The sequence below is a fragment of the Engystomops pustulosus genome, chromosome 7 (assembly GCF_040894005.1).
Source record: "Engystomops pustulosus chromosome 7, aEngPut4.maternal, whole genome shotgun sequence".
Taxonomy (NCBI): Eukaryota; Metazoa; Chordata; class Amphibia; order Anura; family Leptodactylidae; genus Engystomops; species Engystomops pustulosus.
The window spans coordinates 139,074,120-139,092,845 of NC_092417.1; the positions used below are offsets into that span (position 1 = coordinate 139,074,120).

The following is an 18,726-nucleotide window of genomic DNA, read 5'->3' on the forward strand; positions in this document are numbered from 1 at the left end:
CATCTCAGAGGTTTAAGGTTCCAAAAGCTGGGGGTGGTATTCTAAAAGTTTAGCGAAATATTGAGAGGTAACTCAGGAGCAGTTTGAAAGATCTAGAAGTTGATTGTCCAATGACACAGAAGGGCTGGGATGAACATGTCCTGTGAAAAATGGACATACTAAAGAAGAGTCATGTCAAATGTTGACATTTTTGATAACATTATATTAGAAAAGCGGTTACATTGCAAAACCCTATGATTTGGACGCTATGATTTTTTTCCTTCCCGGCAGGAAACCCATATAAGCTACCATCGTGTGATCTCTGTTGTTTTGGACAGCAGTACTCACCCTGTTTCCAACATCATACGCAATTTGATCAAGGTCATCGCGTTGCCAAGGCTTGTCATGGAACTAATGCCTCCCCGTGCCCACAGACTGTAAGGTTCCATGGTGTAACGGTTAGCACTCTGGACTTTGAATCCAGCGATCCGAGTTCAAATCTCGGTGGAACCTTTAAGAAATTCCTTCAGCCAAAGATTGTTTTCATGACTTTTGGGGCAGAGATTGAGTTAAAAATCAAGACCTTTATTTCATGACCCCAAACATGCTGATAAAAGGTTCAAAAGGGACACTCTTCTGCACGTCTATGGTTTTCCCAATGAAACCATCAGTTTACTTCTTAGTGCAGCCAGAAGACTCCCATTCAAACAGAGTGCTTGGGGAACAATCAACCCTGATCTAGGATGTTAAGCTGTGTAGCAAAGGGAATGAAACCCATGCATCTGGCTTCCTGCATGTAGTAGTCGTGGCCGAGTGGTTAAGGCGATGGACTTGAAATCCATTGGGGTCTCCCCGCCCAGGTTCAAATCCTGCCGACTACATCTAAGTTTTCTGTCCTTAGAGCATAGCATTGCTAGACTAAATCTTTCTCTTTGAACCCCTCTGTCCAGCGTGCAAGTTTCCAGAGATGAGAAAGTACAATCCCTTTTGCAAAAATTTATGAAGTAGCTTTTGACTTGCAAAATGTGTAGCGCCTTCCGAATGATAAGCTTTAAATGTCTGCCTGTATATAGCTTTAGGGGTCTTTTTTAATTTCTACCCCATTACAAGGCAAAGGATACAGTAATGTGATTATAAGACAGATTCGGAGATGATTTTAAGACAACCCTTGTCGTATGACCACAGCACCTTTAGAAAGCCTATAGAACAAGATTTTTACAAAATTGGTTGTCCTAGTGAAAAATAAGCTTTTCCAAATGTTAATTGTTTGAAATTGAAACATGTTTTCTGATTTCATGTCCTTAAACATTTCATCATTTTGTGTGGCTTTTGTTCCCCTTCTTTCTTGACAGGAAGCTACTGTGAACACATAAGACAATTCCCTTCACCCCTTGCAATTTAAGAAGACAGTTACCTCCCACCACTTTCATATTGTTCTCCAACTGGGCCATAAACTTTTCTGGCAACTATGCTTTTGCCTGCCATCTCAGAGGTTTAAGGTTCCAAAAGCTGGGGGTGGTATTCTAAAAGTTTAGCGAAATATTGAGAGGTAACTCAGGAGCAGTTTGAAAGATCTAGAAGTTGATTGTCCAATGACACAGAAGGGCTGGGATGAACATGTCCTGTGAAAAATGGACATACTAAAGAAGAGTCATGTCAAATGTTGACATTTTTGATAACATTATATTAGAAAAGCGGTTACATTGCAAAACCCTATGATTTGGACGCTATGATTTTTTTCCTTCCCGGCAGGAAACCCATATAAGCTACCATCGTGTGATCTCTGTTGTTTTGGACAGCAGTACTCACCCTGTTTCCAACATCATACGCAATTTGATCAAGGTCATCGCGTTGCCAAGGCTTGTCATGGAACTAATGCCTCCCCGTGCCCACAGACTGTAAGGTTCCATGGTGTAACGGTTAGCACTCTGGACTTTGAATCCAGCGATCCGAGTTCAAATCTCGGTGGAACCTTTAAGAAATTCCTTCAGCCAAAGATTGTTTTCATGACTTTTGGGGCAGAGATTGAGTTAAAAATCAAGACCTTTATTTCATGACCCCAAACACGCTGATAAAAGGTTCAAAAGGGACACTCTTCTGCACGTCTATGGTTTTCCCAATGAAACCATCAGTTTACTTCTTAGTGCAGCCAGAAGACTCCCATTCAAACAGAGTGCTTGGGGAACAATCAACCCTGATCTAGGATGTTAAGCTGTGTAGCAAAGGGAATGAAACCCATGCATCTGGCTTCCTGCATGTAGTAGTCGTGGCCGAGTGGTTAAGGCGATGGACTTGAAATCCATTGGGGTCTCCCCGCGCAGGTTCAAATCCTGCCGACTACGTCTAAGTTTTCTGTCCTTAGAGCATAGCATTGCTAGACTAAATCTTTCTCTTTGAACCCCTCTGTCCAGCGTGCAAGTTTCCAGAGATGAGAAAGTACAATCCCTTTTGCAAAAAGCTATGAAGTAGCTTTTGACTTGCAAAATGTGTAGCGCCTTCCGAATGATAAGCTTTAAATGTCTGCCTGTATATAGCTTTAGGGGTCTTTTTTAATTTCTACCCCATTACAAGGCAAAGGATACAGTAATGTGATTATAAGACAGATTCGGAGATGATTTTAAGACAACCCTTGTCGTATGACCACAGCACCTTTAGAAAGCCTATAGAACAAGATTTTTACAAAATTGGTCGTCCTAGTGAAAAATAAGCTTTTCCAAATGTTAATTGTTTGAAATTGAAACATGTTTTCTGATTTCATGTCCTTAAACATTTCATCATTTTGTGTGGCTTTTGTTCCCCTTCTTTCTTGACAGGAAGCTACTGTGAACACATAAGACAATTCCCTTCACCCCTTGCAATTTAAGAAGACAGTTACCTCCCACCACTTTCATATTGTTCTCCAACTGGGCCATAAACTTTTCTGGCAACTATGCTTTTGCCTGCCATCTCAGAGGTTTAAGGTTCCAAAAGCTGGGGGTGGTATTCTAAAAGTTTAGCGAAATATTGAGAGGTAACTCAGGAGCAGTTTGAAAGATCTAGAAGTTGATTGTCCAATGACACAGAAGGGCTGGGATGAACATGTCCTGTGAAAAATGGACATACTAAAGAAGAGTCATGTCAAATGTTGACATTTTTGATAACATTATATTAGAAAAGCGGTTACATTGCAAAACCCTATGATTTGGACGCTATGATTTTTTTCCTTCCCGGCAGGAAACCCATATAAGCTACCATCGTGTGATCTCTGTTGTTTTGGACAGCAGTACTCACCCTGTTTCCAACATCATACGCAATTTGATCAAGGTCATCGCGTTGCCAAGGCTTGTCATGGAACTAATGCCTCCCCGTGCCCACAGACTGTAAGGTTCCATGGTGTAACGGTTAGCACTCTGGACTTTGAATCCAGCGATCCGAGTTCAAATCTCGGTGGAACCTTTAAGAAATTCCTTCAGCCAAAGATTGTTTTCATGACTTTTGGGGCAGAGATTGAGTTAAAAATCAAGACCTTTATTTCATGACCCCAAACATGCTGATAAAAGGTTCAAAAGGGACACTCTTCTGCACGTCTATGGTTTTCCCAATGAAACCATCAGTTTACTTCTTAGTGCAGCCAGAAGACTCCCATTCAAACAGAGTGCTTGGGGAACAATCAACCCTGATCTAGGATGTTAAGCTGTGTAGCAAAGGGAATGAAACCCATGCATCTGGCTTCCTGCATGTAGTAGTCGTGGCCGAGTGGTTAAGGCGATGGACTTGAAATCCATTGGGGTCTCCCCGCGCAGGTTCAAATCCTGCCGACTACGTCTAAGTTTTCTGTCCTTAGAGCATAGCATTGCTAGACTAAATCTTTCTCTTTGAACCCCTCTGTCCAGCGTGCAAGTTTCCAGAGATGAGAAAGTACAATCCCTTTTGCAAAAAGCTATGAAGTAGCTTTTGACTTGCAAAATGTGTAGCGCCTTCCGAATGATAAGCTTTAAATGTCTGCCTGTATATAGCTTTAGGGGTCTTTTTTAATTTCTACCCCATTACAAGGCAAAGGATACAGTAATGTGATTATAAGACAGATTCGGAGATGATTTTAAGACAACCCTTGTCGTATGACCACAGCACCTTTAGAAAGCCTATAGAACAAGATTTTTACAAAATTGGTCGTCCTAGTGAAAAATAAGCTTTTCCAAATGTTAATTGTTTGAAATTGAAACATGTTTTCTGATTTCATGTCCTTAAACATTTCATCATTTTGTGTGGCTTTTGTTCCCCTTCTTTCTTGACAGGAAGCTACTGTGAACACATAAGACAATTCCCTTCACCCCTTGCAATTTAAGAAGACAGTTACCTCCCACCACTTTCATATTGTTCTCCAACTGGGCCATAAACTTTTCTGGCAACTATGCTTTTGCCTGCCATCTCAGAGGTTTAAGGTTCCAAAAGCTGGGGGTGGTATTCTAAAAGTTTAGCGAAATATTGAGAGGTAACTCAGGAGCAGTTTGAAAGATCTAGAAGTTGATTGTCCAATGACACAGAAGGGCTGGGATGAACATGCCCTGTGAAAAATGGACATACTAAAGAAGAGTCATGTCAAATGTTGACATTTTTGATAACATTATATTAGAAAAGCGGTTACATTGCAAAACCCTATGATTTGGACGCTATGATTTTTTTCCTTCCCGGCAGGAAACCCATATAAGCTACCATCGTGTGATCTCTGTTGTTTTGGACAGCAGTACTCACCCTGTTTCCAACATCATACGCAATTTGATCAAGGTCATCGCGTTGCCAAGGCTTGTCATGGAACTAATGCCTCCCCGTGCCCACAGACTGTAAGGTTCCATGGTGTAACGGTTAGCACTCTGGACTTTGAATCCAGCGATCCGAGTTCAAATCTCGGTGGAACCTTTAAGAAATTCCTTCAGCCAAAGATTGTTTTCATGACTTTTGGGGCAGAGATTGAGTTAAAAATCAAGACCTTTATTTCATGACCCCAAACATGCTGATAAAAGGTTCAAAAGGGACACTCTTCTGCACGTCTATGGTTTTCCCAATGAAACCATCAGTTTACTTCTTAGTGCAGCCAGAAGACTCCCATTCAAACAGAGTGCTTGGGGAACAATCAACCCTGATCTAGGATGTTAAGCTGTGTAGCAAAGGGAATGAAACCCATGCATCTGGCTTCCTGCATGTAGTAGTCGTGGCCGAGTGGTTAAGGCGATGGACTTGAAATCCATTGGGGTCTCCCCGCGCAGGTTCAAATCCTGCCGACTACGTCTAAGTTTTCTGTCCTTAGAGCATAGCATTGCTAGACTAAATCTTTCTCTTTGAACCCCTCTGTCCAGCGTGCAAGTTTCCAGAGATGAGAAAGTACAATCCCTTTTGCAAAAAGCTATGAAGTAGCTTTTGACTTGCAAAATGTGTAGCGCCTTCCGAATGATAAGCTTTAAATGTCTGCCTGTATATAGCTTTAGGGGTCTTTTTTAATTTCTACCCCATTACAAGGCAAAGGATACAGTAATGTGATTATAAGACAGATTCGGAGATGATTTTAAGACAACCCTTGTCGTATGACCACAGCACCTTTAGAAAGCCTATAGAACAAGATTTTTACAAAATTGGTCGTCCTAGTGAAAAATAAGCTTTTCCAAATGTTAATTGTTTGAAATTGAAACATGTTTTCTGATTTCATGTCCTTAAACATTTCATCATTTTGTGTGGCTTTTGTTCCCCTTCTTTCTTGACAGGAAGCTACTGTGAACACATAAGACAATTCCCTTCACCCCTTGCAATTTAAGAAGACAGTTACCTCCCACCACTTTCATATTGTTCTCCAACTGGGCCATAAACTTTTCTGCCAACTATGCTTTTGCCTGCCATCTCAGAGGTTTAAGGTTCCAAAAGCTGGGGGTGGTATTCTAAAAGTTTAGCGAAATATTGAGAGGTAACTCAGGAGCAGTTTGAAAGATCTAGAAGTTGATTGTCCAATGACACAGAAGGGCTGGGATGAACATGTCCTGTGAAAAATGGACATACTAAAGAAGAGTCATGTCAAATGTTGACATTTTTGATAACATTATATTAGAAAAGCGGTTACATTGCAAAACCCTATGATTTGGACGCTATGATTTTTTTCCTTCCCGGCAGGAAACCCATATAAGCTACCATCGTGTGATCTCTGTTGTTTTGGACAGCAGTACTCACCCTGTTTCCAACATCATACGCAATTTGATCAAGGTCATCGCGTTGCCAAGGCTTGTCATGGAACTAATGCCTCCCCGTGCCCACAGACTGTAAGGTTCCATGGTGTAACGGTTAGCACTCTGGACTTTGAATCCAGCGATCCGAGTTCAAATCTCGGTGGAACCTTTAAGAAATTCCTTCAGCCAAAGATTGTTTTCATGACTTTTGGGGCAGAGATTGAGTTAAAAATCAAGACCTTTATTTCATGACCCCAAACATGCTGATAAAAGGTTCAAAAGGGACACTCTTCTGCACGTCTATGGTTTTCCCAATGAAACCATCAGTTTACTTCTTAGTGCAGCCAGAAGACTCCCATTCAAACAGAGTGCTTGGGGAACAATCAACCCTGATCTAGGATGTTAAGCTGTGTAGCAAAGGGAATGAAACCCATGCATCTGGCTTCCTGCATGTAGTAGTCGTGGCCGAGTGGTTAAGGCGATGGACTTGAAATCCATTGGGGTCTCCCCGCGCAGGTTCAAATCCTGCCGACTACGTCTAAGTTTTCTGTCCTTAGAGCATAGCATTGCTAGACTAAATCTTTCTCTTTGAACCCCTCTGTCCAGCGTGCAAGTTTCCAGAGATGAGAAAGTACAATCCCTTTTGCAAAAAGCTATGAAGTAGCTTTTGACTTGCAAAATGTGTAGCGCCTTCCGAATGATAAGCTTTAAATGTCTGCCTGTATATAGCTTTAGGGGTCTTTTTTAATTTCTACCCCATTACAAGGCAAAGGATACAGTAATGTGATTATAAGACAGATTCGGAGATGATTTTAAGACAACCCTTGTCGTATGACCACAGCACCTTTAAAAAGCCTATAGAACAAGATTTTTACAAAATTGGTCGTCCTAGTGAAAAATAAGCTTTTCCAAATGTTAATTGTTTGAAATTGAAACATGTTTTCTGATTTCATGTCCTTAAACATTTCATCATTTTGTGTGGCTTTTGTTCCCCTTCTTTCTTGACAGGAAGCTACTGTGAACACATAAGACAATTCCCTTCACCCCTTGCAATTTAAGAAGACAGTTACCTCCCACCACTTTCATATTGTTCTCCAACTGGGCCATAAACTTTTCTGGCAACTATGCTTTTGCCTGCCATCTCAGAGGTTTAAGGTTCCAAAAGCTGGGGGTGGTATTCTAAAAGTTTAGCGAAATATTGAGAGGTAACTCAGGAGCAGTTTGAAAGATCTAGAAGTTGATTGTCCAATGACACAGAAGGGCTGGGATGAACATGTCCTGTGAAAAATGGACATACTAAAGAAGAGTCATGTCAAATGTTGACATTTTTGATAACATTATATTAGAAAAGCGGTTACATTGCAAAACCCTATGATTTGGACGCTATGATTTTTTTCCTTCCCGGCAGGAAACCCATATAAGCTACCATCGTGTGATCTCTGTTGTTTTGGACAGCAGTACTCACCCTGTTTCCAACATCATACGCAATTTGATCAAGGTCATCGCGTTGCCAAGGCTTGTCATGGAACTAATGCCTCCCCGTGCCCACAGACTGTAAGGTTCCATGGTGTAACGGTTAGCACTCTGGACTTTGAATCCAGCGATCCGAGTTCAAATCTCGGTGGAACCTTTAAGAAATTCCTTCAGCCAAAGATTGTTTTCATGACTTTTGGGGCAGAGATTGAGTTAAAAATCAAGACCTTTATTTCATGACCCCAAACATGCTGATAAAAGGTTCAAAAGGGACACTCTTCTGCACGTCTATGGTTTTCCCAATGAAACCATCAGTTTACTTCTTAGTGCAGCCAGAAGACTCCCATTCAAACAGAGTGCTTGGGGAACAATCAACCCTGATCTAGGATGTTAAGCTGTGTAGCAAAGGGAATGAAACCCATGCATCTGGCTTCCTGCATGTAGTAGTCGTGGCCGAGTGGTTAAGGTGATGGACTTGAAATCCATTGGGGTCTCCCCGCGCAGGTTCAAATCCTGCCGACTACGTCTAAGTTTTCTGTCCTTAGAGCATAGCATTGCTAGACTAAATCTTTCTCTTTGAACCCCTCTGTCCAGCGTGCAAGTTTCCAGAGATGAGAAAGTACAATCCCTTTTGCAAAAAGCTATGAAGTAGCTTTTGACTTGCAAAATGTGTAGCGCCTTCCGAATGATAAGCTTTAAATGTCTGCCTGTATATAGCTTTAGGGGTCTTTTTTAATTTCTACCCCATTACAAGGCAAAGGATACAGTAATGTGATTATAAGACAGATTCGGAGATGATTTTAAGACAACCCTTGTCGTATGACCACAGCACCTTTAGAAAGCCTATAGAACAAGATTTTTACAAAATTGGTCGTCCTAGTGAAAAATAAGCTTTTCCAAATGTTAATTGTTTGAAATTGAAACATGTTTTCTGATTTCATGTCCTTAAACATTTCATCATTTTGTGTGGCTTTTGTTCCCCTTCTTTCTTGACAGGAAGCTACTGTGAACACATAAGACAATTCCCTTCACCCCTTGCAATTTAAGAAGACAGTTACCTCCCACCACTTTCATATTGTTCTCCAACTGGGCCATAAACTTTTCTGGCAACTATGCTTTTGCCTGCCATCTCAGAGGTTTAAGGTTCCAAAAGCTGGGGGTGGTATTCTAAAAGTTTAGCGAAATATTGAGAGGTAACTCAGGAGCAGTTTGAAAGATCTAGAAGTTGATTGTCCAATGACACAGAAGGGCTGGGATGAACATGTCCTGTGAAAAATGGACATACTAAAGAAGAGTCATGTCAAATGTTGACATTTTTGATAACATTATATTAGAAAAGCGGTTACATTGCAAAACCCTATGATTTGGACGCTATGATTTTTTTCCTTCCCGGCAGGAAACCCATATAAGCTACCATCGTGTGATCTCTGTTGTTTTGGACAGCAGTACTCACCCTGTTTCCAACATCATACGCAATTTGATCAAGGTCATCGCGTTGCCAAGGCTTGTCATGGAACTAATGCCTCCCCGTGCCCACAGACTGTAAGGTTCCATGGTGTAACGGTTAGCACTCTGGACTTTGAATCCAGCGATCCGAGTTCAAATCTCGGTGGAACCTTTAAGAAATTCCTTCAGCCAAAGATTGTTTTCATGACTTTTGGGGCAGAGATTGAGTTAAAAATCAAGACCTTTATTTCATGACCCCAAACATGCTGATAAAAGGTTCAAAAGGGACACTCTTCTGCACGTCTATGGTTTTCCCAATGAAACCATCAGTTTACTTCTTAGTGCAGCCAGAAGACTCCCATTCAAACAGAGTGCTTGGGGAACAATCAACCCTGATCTAGGATGTTAAGCTGTGTAGCAAAGGGAATGAAACCCATGCATCTGGCTTCCTGCATGAAGTAGTCGTGGCCGAGTGGTTAAGGCGATGGACTTGAAATCCATTGGGGTCTCCCCGCGCAGGTTCATATCCTGCCGACTACGTCTAAGTTTTCTGTCCTTAGAGCATAGCATTGCTAGACTAAATCTTTCTCTTTGAACCCCTCTGTCCAGCGTGCAAGTTTCCAGAGATGAGAAAGTACAATCCCTTTTGCAAAAAGCTATGAAGTAGCTTTTGACTTGCAAAATGTGTAGCGCCTTCCGAATGATAAGCTTTAAATGTCTGCCTGTATATAGCTTTAGGGGTCTTTTTTAATTTCTACCCCATTACCAGGCAAAGGATACAGTAATGTGATTATAAGACAGATTCGGAGATGATTTTAAGACAACCCTTGTCGTATGACCACAGCACCTTTAGAAAGCCTATAGAACAAGATTTTTACAAAATTGGTCGTCCTAGTGAAAAATAAGCTTTTCCAAATGTTAATTGTTTGAAATTGAAACATGTTTTCTGATTTCATGTCCTTAAACATTTCATCATTTTGTGTGGCTTTTGTTCCCCTTCTTTCTTGACAGGAAGCTACTGTGAACACATAAGACAATTCCCTTCACCCCTTGCAATTTAAGAAGACAGTTACCTCCCACCACTTTCATATTGTTCTCCAACTGGGCCATAAACTTTTCTGCCAACTATGCTTTTGCCTGCCATCTCAGAGGTTTAAGGTTCCAAAAGCTGGGGGTGGTATTCTAAAAGTTTAGCGAAATATTGAGAGGTAACTCAGGAGCAGTTTGAAAGATCTAGAAGTTGATTGTCCAATGACACAGAAGGGCTGGGATGAACATGTCCTGTGAAAAATGGACATACTAAAGAAGAGTCATGTCAAATGTTGACATTTTTGATAACATTATATTAGAAAAGCGGTTACATTGCAAAACCCTATGATTTGGACGCTATGATTTTTTTCCTTCCCGGCAGGAAACCCATATAAGCTACCATCGTGTGATCTCTGTTGTTTTGGACAGCAGTACTCACCCTGTTTCCAACATCATACGCAATTTGATCAAGGTCATCGCGTTGCCAAGGCTTGTCATGGAACTAATGCCTCCCCGTGCCCACAGACTGTAAGGTTCCATGGTGTAACGGTTAGCACTCTGGACTTTGAATCCAGCGATCCGAGTTCAAATCTCGGTGGAACCTTTAAGAAATTCCTTCAGCCAAAGATTGTTTTCATGACTTTTGGGGCAGAGATTGAGTTAAAAATCAAGACCTTTATTTCATGACCCCAAACATGCTGATAAAAGGTTCAAAAGGGACACTCTTCTGCACGTCTATGGTTTTCCCAATGAAACCATCAGTTTACTTCTTAGTGCAGCCAGAAGACTCCCATTCAAACAGAGTGCTTGGGGAACAATCAACCCTGATCTAGGATGTTAAGCTGTGTAGCAAAGGGAATGAAACCCATGCATCTGGCTTCCTGCATGTAGTAGTCGTGGCCGAGTGGTTAAGGCGATGGACTTGAAATCCATTGGGGTCTCCCCGCGCAGGTTCAAATCCTGCCGACTACGTCTAAGTTTTCTGTCCTAGAGAGCATAGCATTGCTAGACTAAATCTTTCTCTTTGAACCCCTCTGTCCAGCGTGCAAGTTTCCAGAGATGAGAAAGTACAATCCCTTTTGCAAAAAGCTATGAAGTAGCTTTTGACTTGCAAAATGTGTAGCGCCTTCCGAATGATAAGCTTTAAATGTCTGCCTGTATATAGCTTTAGGGGTCTTTTTTAATTTCTACCCCATTACAAGGCAAAGGATACAGTAATGTGATTATAAGACAGATTCGGAGATGATTTTAAGACAACCCTTGTCGTATGACCACAGCACCTTTAGAAAGCCTATAGAACAAGATTTTTACAAAATTGGTCGTCCTAGTGAAAAATAAGCTTTTCCAAATGTTAATTGTTTGAAATTGAAACATGTTTTCTGATTTCATGTCCTTAAACATTTCATCATTTTGTGTGGCTTTTGTTCCCCTTCTTTCTTGACAGGAAGCTACTGTGAACACATAAGACAATTCCCTTCACCCCTTGCAATTTAAGAAGACAGTTACCTCCCACCACTTTCATATTGTTCTCCAACTGGGCCATAAACTTTTCTGGCAACTATGCTTTTGCCTGCCATCTCAGAGGTTTAAGGTTCCAAAAGCTGGGGGTGGTATTCTAAAAGTTTAGCGAAATATTGAGAGGTAACTCAGGAGCAGTTTGAAAGATCTAGAAGTTGATTGTCCAATGACACAGAAGGGCTGGGATGAACATGTCCTGTGAAAAATGGACATACTAAAGAAGAGTCATGTCAAATGTTGACATTTTTGATAACATTATATTAGAAAAGCGGTTACATTGCAAAACCCTATGATTTGGACGCTATGATTTTTTTCCTTCCCAGCAGGAAACCCATATAAGCTACCATCGTGTGATCTCTGTTGTTTTGGACAGCAGTACTCACCCTGTTTCCAACATCATACGCAATTTGATCAAGGTCATCGCGTTGCCAAGGCTTGTCATGGAACTAATGCCTCCCCGTGCCCACAGACTGTAAGGTTCCATGGTGTAACGGTTAGCACTCTGGACTTTGAATCCAGCGATCCGAGTTCAAATCTCGGTGGAACCTTTAAGAAATTCCTTCAGCCAAAGATTGTTTTCATGACTTTTGGGGCAGAGATTGAGTTAAAAATCAAGACCTTTATTTCATGACCCCAAACATGCTGATAAAAGGTTCAAAAGGGACACTCTTCTGCACGTCTATGGTTTTCCCAATGAAACCATCAGTTTACTTCTTAGTGCAGCCAGAAGACTCCCATTCAAACAGAGTGCTTGGGGAACAATCAACCCTGATCTAGGATGTTAAGCTGTGTAGCAAAGGGAATGAAACCCATGCATCTGGCTTCCTGCATGTAGTAGTCGTGGCCGAGTGGTTAAGGCGATGGACTTGAAATCCATTGGGGTCTCCCCGCGCAGGTTCAAATCCTGCCGACTACGTCTAAGTTTTCTGTCCTTAGAGCATAGCATTGCTAGACTAAATCTTTCTCTTTGAACCCCTCTGTCCAGCGTGCAAGTTTCCAGAGATGAGAAAGTACAATGCCTTTTGCAAAAAGCTATGAAGTAGCTTTTGACTTGCAAAATGTGTAGCGCCTTCCGAATGATAAGCTTTAAATGTCTGCCTGTATATAGCTTTAGGGGTCTTTTTTAATTTCTACCCCATTACAAGGCAAAGGATACAGTAATGTGATTATAAGACAGATTCGGAGATGATTTTAAGACAACCCTTGTCGTATGACCACAGCACCTTTAGAAAGCCTATAGAACAAGATTTTTACAAAATTGGTCGTCCTAGTGAAAAATAAGCTTTTCCAAATGTTAATTGTTTGAAATTGAAACATGTTTTCTGATTTCATGTCCTTAAACATTTCATCATTTTGTGTGGCTTTTGTTCCCCTTCTTTCTTGACAGGAAGCTACTGTGAACACATAAGACAATTCCCTTCACCCCTTGCAATTTAAGAAGACAGTTACCTCCCACCACTTTCATATTGTTCTCCAACTGGGCCATAAACTTTTCTGGCAACTATGCTTTTGCCTGCCATCTCAGAGGTTTAAGGTTCCAAAAGCTGGGGGTGGTATTCTAAAAGTTTAGCGAAATATTGAGAGGTAACTCAGGAGCAGTTTGAAAGATCTAGAAGTTGATTGTCCAATGACACAGAAGGGCTGGGATGAACATGTCCTGTGAAAAATGGACATACTAAAGAAGAGTCATGTCAAATGTTGACATTTTTGATAACATTATATTAGAAAAGCGGTTACATTGCAAAACCCTATGATTTGGACGCTATGATTTTTTTCCTTCCCGGCAGGAAACCCATATAAGCTACCATCGTGTGATCTCTGTTGTTTTGGACAGCAGTACTCACCCTGTTTCCAACATCATACGCAATTTGATCAAGGTCATCGCGTTGCCAAGGCTTGTCATGGAACTAATGCCTCCCCGTGCCCACAGACTGTAAGGTTCCATGGTGTAACGGTTAGCACTCTGGACTTTGAATCCAGCGATCCGAGTTCAAATCTCGGTGGAATCTTTAAGAAATTCCTTCAGCCAAAGATTGTTTTCATGACTTTTGGGGCAGAGATTGAGTTAAAAATCAAGACCTTTATTTCATGACCCCAAACATGCTGATAAAAGGTTCAAAAGGGACACTCTTCTGCACGTCTATGGTTTTCCCAATGAAACCATCAGTTTACTTCTTAGTGCAGCCAGAAGACTCCCATTCAAACAGAGTGCTTGGGGAACAATCAACCCTGATCTAGGATGTTAAGCTGTGTAGCAAAGGGAATGAAACCCATTCATCTGGCTTCCTGCATGTAGTAGTCGTGGCCGAGTGGTTAAGGCGATGGACTTGAAATCCATTGGGGTCTCCCCGCGCAGGTTCAAATCCTGCCGACTACGTCTAAGTTTTCTGTCCTTAGAGCATAGCATTGCTAGACTAAATCTTTCTCTTTGAACCCCTCTGTCCAGCGTGCAAGTTTCCAGAGATGAGAAAGTACAATGCCTTTTGCAAAAAGCTATGAAGTAGCTTTTGACTTGCAAAATGTGTAGCGCCTTCCGAATGATAAGCTTTAAATGTCTGCCTGTATATAGCTTTAGGGGTCTTTTTTAATTTCTACCCCATTACAAGGCAAAGGATACAGTAATGTGATTATAAGACAGATTCGGAGATGATTTTAAGACAACCCTTGTCGTATGACCACAGCACCTTTAGAAAGCCTATAGAACAAGATTTTTACAAAATTGGTCGTCCTAGTGAAAAATAAGCTTTTCCAAATGTTAATTGTTTGAAATTGAAACATGTTTTCTGATTTCATGTCCTTAAACATTTCATCATTTTGTGTGGCTTTTGTTCCCCTTCTTTCTTGACAGGAAGCTACTGTGAACACATAAGACAATTCCCTTCACCCCTTGCAATTTAAGAAGACAGTTACCTCCCACCACTTTCATATTGTTCTCCAACTGGGCCATAAACTTTTCTGGCAACTATGCTTTTGCCTGCCATCTCAGAGGTTTAAGGTTCCAAAAGCTGGGGGTGGTATTCTAAAAGTTTAGCGAAATATTGAGAGGTAACTCAGGAGCAGTTTGAAAGATCTAGAAGTTGATTGTCCAATGACACAGAAGGGCTGGGATGAACATGTCCTGTGAAAAATGGACATACTAAAGAAGAGTCATGTCAAATGTTGACATTTTTGATAACATTATATTAGAAAAGCGGTTACATTGCAAAACCCTATGATTTGGACGCTATGATTTTTTTCCTTCCCGGCAGGAAACCCATATAAGCTACCATCGTGTGATCTCTGTTGTTTTGGACAGCAGTACTCACCCTGTTTCCAACATCATACGCAATTTGATCAAGGTCATCGCGTTGCCAAGGCTTGTCATGGAACTAATGCCTCCCCGTGCCCACAGGCTGTAAGGTTCCATGGTGTAACGGTTAGCACTCTGGACTTTGAATCCAGCGATCCGAGTTCAAATCTCGGTGGAACCTTTAAGAAATTCCTTCAGCCAAAGATTGTTTTCATGACTTTTGGGGCAGAGATTGAGTTAAAAATCAAGACCTTTATTTCATGACCCCAAACATGCTGATAAAAGGTTCAAAAGGGACACTCTTCTGCACGTCTATGGTTTTCCCAATGAAACCATCAGTTTACTTCTTAGTGCAGCCAGAAGACTCCCATTCAAACAGAGTGCTTGGGGAACAATCAACCCTGATCTAGGATGTTAAGCTGTGTAGCAAAGGGAATGAAACCCATGCATCTGGCTTCCTGCATGTAGTAGTCGTGGCCGAGTGGTTAAGGCGATGGACTTGAAATCCATTGGGGTCTCCCCGCGCAGGTTCAAATCCTGCCGACTACGTCTAAGTTTTCTGTCCTTAGAGCATAGCATTGCTAGACTAAATCTTTCTCTTTGAACCCCTCTGTCCAGCGTGCAAGTTTCCAGAGATGAGAAAGTACAATCCCTTTTGCAAAAAGCTATGAAGTAGCTTTTGACTTGCAAAATGTGTAGCGCCTTCCGAATGATAAGCTTTAAATGTCTGCCTGTATATAGCTTTAGGGGTCTTTTTTAATTTCTACCCCATTACAAGGCAAAGGATACAGTAATGTGATTATAAGACAGATTCGGAGATGATTTTAAGACAACCCTTGTCGTATGACCACAGCACCTTTAGAAAGCCTATAGAACAAGATTTTTACAAAATTGGTCGTCCTAGTGAAAAATAAGCTTTTCCAAATGTTAATTGTTTGAAATTGAAACATGTTTTCTGATTTCATGTCCTTAAACATTTCATCATTTTGTGTGGCTTTTGTTCCCCTTCTTTCTTGACAGGAAGCTACTGCGAACACATAAGACAATTCCCTTCACCCCTTGCAATTTAAGAAGACAGTTACCTCCCACCACTTTCATATTGTTCTCCAACTGGGCCATAAACTTTTCTGCCAACTATGCTTTTGCCTGCCATCTCAGAGGTTTAAGGTTCCAAAAGCTGGGGGTGGTATTCTAAAAGTTTAGCGAAATATTGAGAGGTAACTCAGGAGCAGTTTGAAAGATCTAGAAGTTGATTGTCCAATGACACAGAAGGGCTGGGATGAACATGTCCTGTGAAAAATGGACATACTAAAGAAGAGTCATGTCAAATGTTGACATTTTTGATAACATTATATTAGAAAAGCGGTTACATTGCAAAACCCTATGATTTGGACGCTATGATTTTTTTCCTTCCCGGCAGGAAACCCATATAAGCTACCATCGTGTGATCTCTGTTGTTTTGGACAGCAGTACTCACCCTGTTTCCAACATCATACGCAATTTGATCAAGGTCATCGCGTTGCCAAGGCTTGTCATGGAACTAATGCCTCCCCGTGCCCACAGACTGTAAGGTTCCATGGTGTAACGGTTAGCACTCTGGACTTTGAATCCAGCGATCCGAGTTCAAATCTCGGTGGAACCTTTAAGAAATTCCTTCAGCCAAAGATTGTTTTCATGACTTTTGGGGCAGAGATTGAGTTAAAAATCAAGACCTTTATTTCATGACCCCAAACATGCTGATAAAAGGTTCAAAAGGGACACTCTTCTGCACGTCTATGGTTTTCCCAATGAAACCATCAGTTTACTTCTTAGTGCAGCCAGAAGACTCCCATTCAAACAGAGTGCTTGGGGAACAATCAACCCTGATCTAGGATGTTAAGCTGTGTAGCAAAGGGAATGAAACCCATGCATCTGGCTTCCTGCATGTAGTAGTCGTGGCCGAGTGGTTAAGGCGATGGACTTGAAATCCATTGGGGTCTCCCCGCGCAGGTTCAAATCCTGCCGACTACGTCTAAGTTTTCTGTCCTTAGAGCATAGCATTGCTAGACTAAATCTTTCTCTTTGAACCCCTCTGTCCAGCGTGCAAGTTTCCAGAGATGAGAAAGTACAATCCCTTTTGCAAAAAGCTATGAAGTAGCTTTTGACTTGCAAAATGTGTAGCGCCTTCCGAATGATAAGCTTTAAATGTCTGCCTGTATATAGCTTTAGGGGTCTTTTTTAATTTCTACCCCATTACAAGGCAAAGGATACAGTAATGTGATTATAAGACAGATTCGGAGATGATTTTAAGACAACCCTTGTCGTATGACCACAGCACCTTTAGAAAGCCTATAGAACAAGATTTTTACAAAATTGGTCGTCCTAGTGAAAAATAAGCTTTTCCAAATGTTAATTGTTTGAAATTGAAACATGTTTTCTGATTTCATGTCCTTAAACATTTCATCATTTTGTGTGGCTTTTGTTCCCCTTCTTTCTTGACAGGAAGCTACTGTGAACACATAAGACAATTCCCTTCACCCCTTGCAATTTAAGAAGACAGTTACCTCCCACCACTTTCATATTGTTCTCCAACTGGGCCATAAACTTTTCTGGCAACTATGCTTTTGCCTGCCATCTCAGAGGTTTAAGGTTCCAAAAGCTGGGGGTGGTATTCTAAAAGTTTAGCGAAATATTGAGAGGTAACTCAGGAGCAGTTTGAAAGATCTAGAAGTTGATTGTCCAATGACACAGAAGGGCTGGGATGAACATGTCCTGTGAAAAATGGACATACTAAAGAAGAGTCATGTCAAATGTTGACATTTTTGATAACATTATATTAGAAAAGCGGTTACATTGCAAAACCCTATGATTTGGACGCTATGATTTTTTTCCTTCCCGGCAGGAAACCCATATAAGCTACCATCGTGTGATCTCTGTTGTTTTGGACAGCAGTACTCACCCTGTTTCCAACATCATACGCAATTTGATCAAGGTCATCGCGTTGCCAAGGCTTGTCATGGAACTAATGCCTCCCCGTGCCCACAGACTGTAAGGTTCCATGGTGTAACGGTTAGCACTCTGGACTTTGAATCCAGCGATCCGAGTTCAAATCTCGGTGGAACCTTTAAGAAATTCCTTCAGCCAAAGATTGTTTTCATGACTTTTGGGGCAGAGATTGAGTTAAAAATCAAGACCTTTATTTCATGACCCCAAACATGCTGATAAAAGGTTCAAAAGGGACACTCTTCTGCACGTCTATGGTTTTCCCAATGAAACCATCAGTTTACTTCTTAGTGCAGCCAGAAGACTCCCATTCAAACAGAGTGCTTGGGGAACAATCAACCCTGATCTAGGATGTTAAGCTGTGTAGCAAAGGGAATGAAACCCATGCATCTGGCTTCCTGCATGTAGTAGTCGTGGCCGAGTGGTTAAGGCGATGGACTTGAAATCCATTGGGGTCTCCCCGCGCAGGTTCAAATCCTGCCGACTACGTCTAAGTTTTCTGTCCTTAGAGCATAGCATTGCTAGACTAAATCTTTCTCTTTGAACCCCTCTGTCCAGCGTGCAAGTTTCCAGAGATGAGAAAGTACAATCCCTTTTGCAAAAAGCTATGAAGTAGCTTTTGACTTGCAAAATGTGTAGCGCCTTCCGAATGATAAGCTTTAAATGTCTGCCTGTATATAGCTTTAGGGGTCTTTTTTAATTTCTACCCCATTACAAGGCAAAGGATACAGTAATGTGATTATAAGACAGATTCGGAGATGATTTTAAGACAACCCTTGTCGTATGACCACAGCACCTTTAGAAAGCCTATAGAACAAGATT

At 41.3% G+C, this 18,726-nt stretch overlaps 26 non-coding genes across 26 annotated transcripts; all 26 read left to right on the forward strand.

The window, feature by feature from the left end:
- The first annotated feature begins 420 nt into the window (after positions 1–420).
- On the forward strand, positions 421–492 carry TRNAQ-UUG (transfer RNA glutamine (anticodon UUG)). The gene has a single exon. It is a non-coding gene; the product is annotated as a tRNA-Gln (tRNA).
- Positions 493–778: 286 nt separating this feature from the next.
- On the forward strand, positions 779–860 carry TRNAS-UGA (transfer RNA serine (anticodon UGA)). Its single transcript has one exon. It is a non-coding gene; the product is annotated as a tRNA-Ser (tRNA).
- A 1,021-nt stretch (positions 861–1,881) lies between these two features.
- On the forward strand, positions 1,882–1,953 carry TRNAQ-UUG (transfer RNA glutamine (anticodon UUG)). Its single transcript has one exon. It is a non-coding gene; the product is annotated as a tRNA-Gln (tRNA).
- Positions 1,954–2,239: 286 nt separating this feature from the next.
- On the forward strand, positions 2,240–2,321 carry TRNAS-UGA (transfer RNA serine (anticodon UGA)). The gene has a single exon. It is a non-coding gene; the product is annotated as a tRNA-Ser (tRNA).
- Positions 2,322–3,342: 1,021 nt separating this feature from the next.
- TRNAQ-UUG (transfer RNA glutamine (anticodon UUG)) lies at positions 3,343–3,414 on the forward strand. The gene has a single exon. It is a non-coding gene; the product is annotated as a tRNA-Gln (tRNA).
- Positions 3,415–3,700: 286 nt separating this feature from the next.
- Positions 3,701–3,782, forward strand: TRNAS-UGA (transfer RNA serine (anticodon UGA)). The gene has a single exon. It is a non-coding gene; the product is annotated as a tRNA-Ser (tRNA).
- Positions 3,783–4,803: 1,021 nt separating this feature from the next.
- On the forward strand, positions 4,804–4,875 carry TRNAQ-UUG (transfer RNA glutamine (anticodon UUG)). The gene has a single exon. It is a non-coding gene; the product is annotated as a tRNA-Gln (tRNA).
- Positions 4,876–5,161: 286 nt separating this feature from the next.
- TRNAS-UGA (transfer RNA serine (anticodon UGA)) lies at positions 5,162–5,243 on the forward strand. The gene has a single exon. It is a non-coding gene; the product is annotated as a tRNA-Ser (tRNA).
- Positions 5,244–6,264: 1,021 nt separating this feature from the next.
- TRNAQ-UUG (transfer RNA glutamine (anticodon UUG)) lies at positions 6,265–6,336 on the forward strand. Its single transcript has one exon. It is a non-coding gene; the product is annotated as a tRNA-Gln (tRNA).
- A 286-nt stretch (positions 6,337–6,622) lies between these two features.
- Positions 6,623–6,704, forward strand: TRNAS-UGA (transfer RNA serine (anticodon UGA)). The gene has a single exon. It is a non-coding gene; the product is annotated as a tRNA-Ser (tRNA).
- Positions 6,705–7,725: 1,021 nt separating this feature from the next.
- TRNAQ-UUG (transfer RNA glutamine (anticodon UUG)) lies at positions 7,726–7,797 on the forward strand. Its single transcript has one exon. It is a non-coding gene; the product is annotated as a tRNA-Gln (tRNA).
- Positions 7,798–8,083: 286 nt separating this feature from the next.
- Positions 8,084–8,165, forward strand: TRNAS-UGA (transfer RNA serine (anticodon UGA)). The gene has a single exon. It is a non-coding gene; the product is annotated as a tRNA-Ser (tRNA).
- Positions 8,166–9,186: 1,021 nt separating this feature from the next.
- Positions 9,187–9,258, forward strand: TRNAQ-UUG (transfer RNA glutamine (anticodon UUG)). Its single transcript has one exon. It is a non-coding gene; the product is annotated as a tRNA-Gln (tRNA).
- A 286-nt stretch (positions 9,259–9,544) lies between these two features.
- TRNAS-UGA (transfer RNA serine (anticodon UGA)) lies at positions 9,545–9,626 on the forward strand. Its single transcript has one exon. It is a non-coding gene; the product is annotated as a tRNA-Ser (tRNA).
- A 1,021-nt stretch (positions 9,627–10,647) lies between these two features.
- TRNAQ-UUG (transfer RNA glutamine (anticodon UUG)) lies at positions 10,648–10,719 on the forward strand. Its single transcript has one exon. It is a non-coding gene; the product is annotated as a tRNA-Gln (tRNA).
- Positions 10,720–11,005: 286 nt separating this feature from the next.
- Positions 11,006–11,087, forward strand: TRNAS-UGA (transfer RNA serine (anticodon UGA)). The gene has a single exon. It is a non-coding gene; the product is annotated as a tRNA-Ser (tRNA).
- A 1,022-nt stretch (positions 11,088–12,109) lies between these two features.
- On the forward strand, positions 12,110–12,181 carry TRNAQ-UUG (transfer RNA glutamine (anticodon UUG)). The gene has a single exon. It is a non-coding gene; the product is annotated as a tRNA-Gln (tRNA).
- A 286-nt stretch (positions 12,182–12,467) lies between these two features.
- On the forward strand, positions 12,468–12,549 carry TRNAS-UGA (transfer RNA serine (anticodon UGA)). Its single transcript has one exon. It is a non-coding gene; the product is annotated as a tRNA-Ser (tRNA).
- Positions 12,550–13,570: 1,021 nt separating this feature from the next.
- TRNAQ-UUG (transfer RNA glutamine (anticodon UUG)) lies at positions 13,571–13,642 on the forward strand. Its single transcript has one exon. It is a non-coding gene; the product is annotated as a tRNA-Gln (tRNA).
- Positions 13,643–13,928: 286 nt separating this feature from the next.
- TRNAS-UGA (transfer RNA serine (anticodon UGA)) lies at positions 13,929–14,010 on the forward strand. The gene has a single exon. It is a non-coding gene; the product is annotated as a tRNA-Ser (tRNA).
- A 1,021-nt stretch (positions 14,011–15,031) lies between these two features.
- TRNAQ-UUG (transfer RNA glutamine (anticodon UUG)) lies at positions 15,032–15,103 on the forward strand. Its single transcript has one exon. It is a non-coding gene; the product is annotated as a tRNA-Gln (tRNA).
- Positions 15,104–15,389: 286 nt separating this feature from the next.
- On the forward strand, positions 15,390–15,471 carry TRNAS-UGA (transfer RNA serine (anticodon UGA)). The gene has a single exon. It is a non-coding gene; the product is annotated as a tRNA-Ser (tRNA).
- Positions 15,472–16,492: 1,021 nt separating this feature from the next.
- TRNAQ-UUG (transfer RNA glutamine (anticodon UUG)) lies at positions 16,493–16,564 on the forward strand. The gene has a single exon. It is a non-coding gene; the product is annotated as a tRNA-Gln (tRNA).
- Positions 16,565–16,850: 286 nt separating this feature from the next.
- TRNAS-UGA (transfer RNA serine (anticodon UGA)) lies at positions 16,851–16,932 on the forward strand. The gene has a single exon. It is a non-coding gene; the product is annotated as a tRNA-Ser (tRNA).
- Positions 16,933–17,953: 1,021 nt separating this feature from the next.
- TRNAQ-UUG (transfer RNA glutamine (anticodon UUG)) lies at positions 17,954–18,025 on the forward strand. The gene has a single exon. It is a non-coding gene; the product is annotated as a tRNA-Gln (tRNA).
- A 286-nt stretch (positions 18,026–18,311) lies between these two features.
- On the forward strand, positions 18,312–18,393 carry TRNAS-UGA (transfer RNA serine (anticodon UGA)). Its single transcript has one exon. It is a non-coding gene; the product is annotated as a tRNA-Ser (tRNA).
- Positions 18,394–18,726: the final 333 nt, after the last annotated feature.